The sequence below is a fragment of the Hydra vulgaris genome, chromosome 15, assembly GCF_038396675.1.
Source record: "Hydra vulgaris chromosome 15, alternate assembly HydraT2T_AEP".
NCBI lineage: Eukaryota > Metazoa > Cnidaria > Hydrozoa > Anthoathecata > Hydridae > Hydra > Hydra vulgaris.
In genome coordinates, this window is record NC_088934.1 from 16,104,394 (window position 1) to 16,107,247 (window position 2,854).

Consider the following 2,854-nt stretch of genomic DNA (forward strand, 5'->3'; position numbering starts at 1 on the left):
TAGACACTGGATGCAAAAGTCTTTACATGAAACAATAATATTGATACAAAATTTCACTTTAACACGAATACCATTAACATTGTGATGATAATAGCATTAGGAAATTAGTATTTATGTATTACTATTATTATTATTATTATTACTTTTATTATTATTATTATTATACTATAAATTTTTAATTCATTTAATAAAATTGAGTTTGACAACTAATAATTAATGGAAATAAAAATATAAATTATAAAAATCATGTAAGTTTCATTTATTATTTCTAAATACTATATTAATGTTAGTCTACAGTTAAATACAATTTAGAGCATCGTAATTAGTTCTTTTGCGATTTCGCACGTCCAAGGTGGTCAAAGCTTGCTCAATAGATAGGTTCTCAGCATTACAATGCTTTTTTCTTACACTTTCTAAAGAGAAATATGAAAAATTGATTACTTTTTTTACTTAAACCATAGAGTCATCTATGCATAATGATGTCAGATGATGACCCAGTTTATTGAACACAATCCCCATTTATGAAAATCATTCTATTATTTTCCACCTCCCATTGAAAATGATGTCAGTTTTGTTATCATATTATGATGGTATATATGAATTTTTAATATAATACTAAAAATGCATATACAATCATTTTTTTTCTGGTTTAATTATTTATTTATTCTCAACAGTACTCAATTGAGGTAAAAAAAACAACATAAATTGTTTTTTCAGGTGAACAAGCTTTTGTTTCTGGATTTAAATTGTTTTTCTGATGATCCTGTACAGTTTTAAGCAGCAGAAGGTTAAAGAAGTTTTTGTGCCACATTGTTGGTGTAAATACCTCTAAAACCTGCTCATAGATAGCATAAATTTAAATGTTTTACTTTTTTTTTTAACTCAATTTTTTAATTGACATTGTTTTGGTCTCAACATTGGCCTCCCCATTGTCAATTATTGTCAAACTTTTCAGGTAACACTGCCCTTCTATCTACTGGCATCATTTATGGATGACCCCATAGCCTAAATATTAAATATATATATATATATATATATATACATATATATATATATATATATATATATATATATATATATATATATATATATATATATATATATATATATATATATATATATATATATATATATATATATATATATATTATATATATATATATATATATATATATATATATATATATATATATATATATATATATATATATATATATATATATATATATAATTTTTACTTTATTTACGACACCTTTTGATATACAACAAAACCTTACAAAGCTTACAATAATTCAGATAAGATTCAATCTGAGTTATTGAAACATATTAAATTTAACATCAATAGAAAAGTAAAGCTGTCATCATTTAAAATCTAAAGGGTGTTGTCAAAATATGTTGAAAATAAAATTAAGCGACTAATAAAATTATGTTCAACAATGACAAACATTCTTACTGTAGTAAGAATTAGTACTAATTAACAAATTTGAACAAACGAACAAATAAATATAAAGTAGTGAAAAAATAATAAAATAAAACAATGAACAAATAAGAACTTTAACTTGAACTTTAACTAAAACTTGAATTTGAATTAATTGGTACTAATTTGTTCAAGCAAAACCTTAAAAAATAAATTTATATAATAAATTATATGTATAACTAGTTATACATATAGTTAACTATCAGGAGTTATATGTATAACATATAAGTTATATGTATAATAATATCAGGTGTGCGTAAATCCGGATATTACAAAACTGTTTTTTCGGCCAAATTCTGTGACACACTTTTTCAAGTTTGTCGAAAAGTTGCATGGTATAAGCTTGTTTTGTTCTGTTATTTTTTAGAAATATATATCAACACAGATATTTTTTAAATACTAGAATTAGGAACTTTAGTTTTGCATGGATTTCTTTGATGCAAAATTTTATTTATTATGAGTTTGATTGTTGTTAAAAATTTGCTTGTTTTTTGAGCATCAAGTATATATCGAAGGAAGGTTGGTTCATTATTCTAATATATTCCTTCACCATTTAAAACCTTTTTTCTTACTACCTGCTAAATTTCATTGAAAAAAAAAGCATTTTCAGACACTTTAACTCTAAATTTTCAGACACTTCAGCACTAAAACTCCAGTTAGGTAAAAAGTTGTTGTTGTTCGGACTTCAAGTATATATCAAAGGATTGCTGGTTCATCTTTTTAATATATTCTCTCACCCTTAATAACCTTTTTTCTTACTACGTGCCAAATTTCATTGAAAAAAAAAGCATACTCACACACCTTAATACTATACTCCAATTAGGTAAAGATTTGCTGTTGTTTGTATATCAAGTATTTATCAAAGGAATGCTGGTTCATTTTTCTAATATATTCTCTCACCTTTAAAAGCCTTTTTTTCTTACTACCTGCCTAATTTCATTGAAAAAAAATCATACTTAGACACCTTAACATTATACTCCAATTAGATAACTGTTTTAAGCCTCAATAATGTGATACACTTGCATATAGATTATTTAATTGTACTAAATAGTTGCAACTTAGTTAGCAATTGTAATGTCATTATATTTACCATATTTTAAATATATTATTTTTTATTTATAAAACTTAACTTTTTTTTTCTGCTATCATGGCGCCAAAAACAAAGTTTGTTTTTATGGTGAATGCAAAAAGTATATAACTGCTAATTTTGAATTGTCACAAATAGGCATTGAAAAATAATTAAAGCTTTAGGGGCAGAAATACCAGATCTGAAAAAACACACACAAAAAATAAAATTACAGTGAGTAGATTCATCACTTTAAAGCTGAAAAAAAAGCAACTCAAAACTAAGCATAATGCTGCTGTTTTGACAGGTAA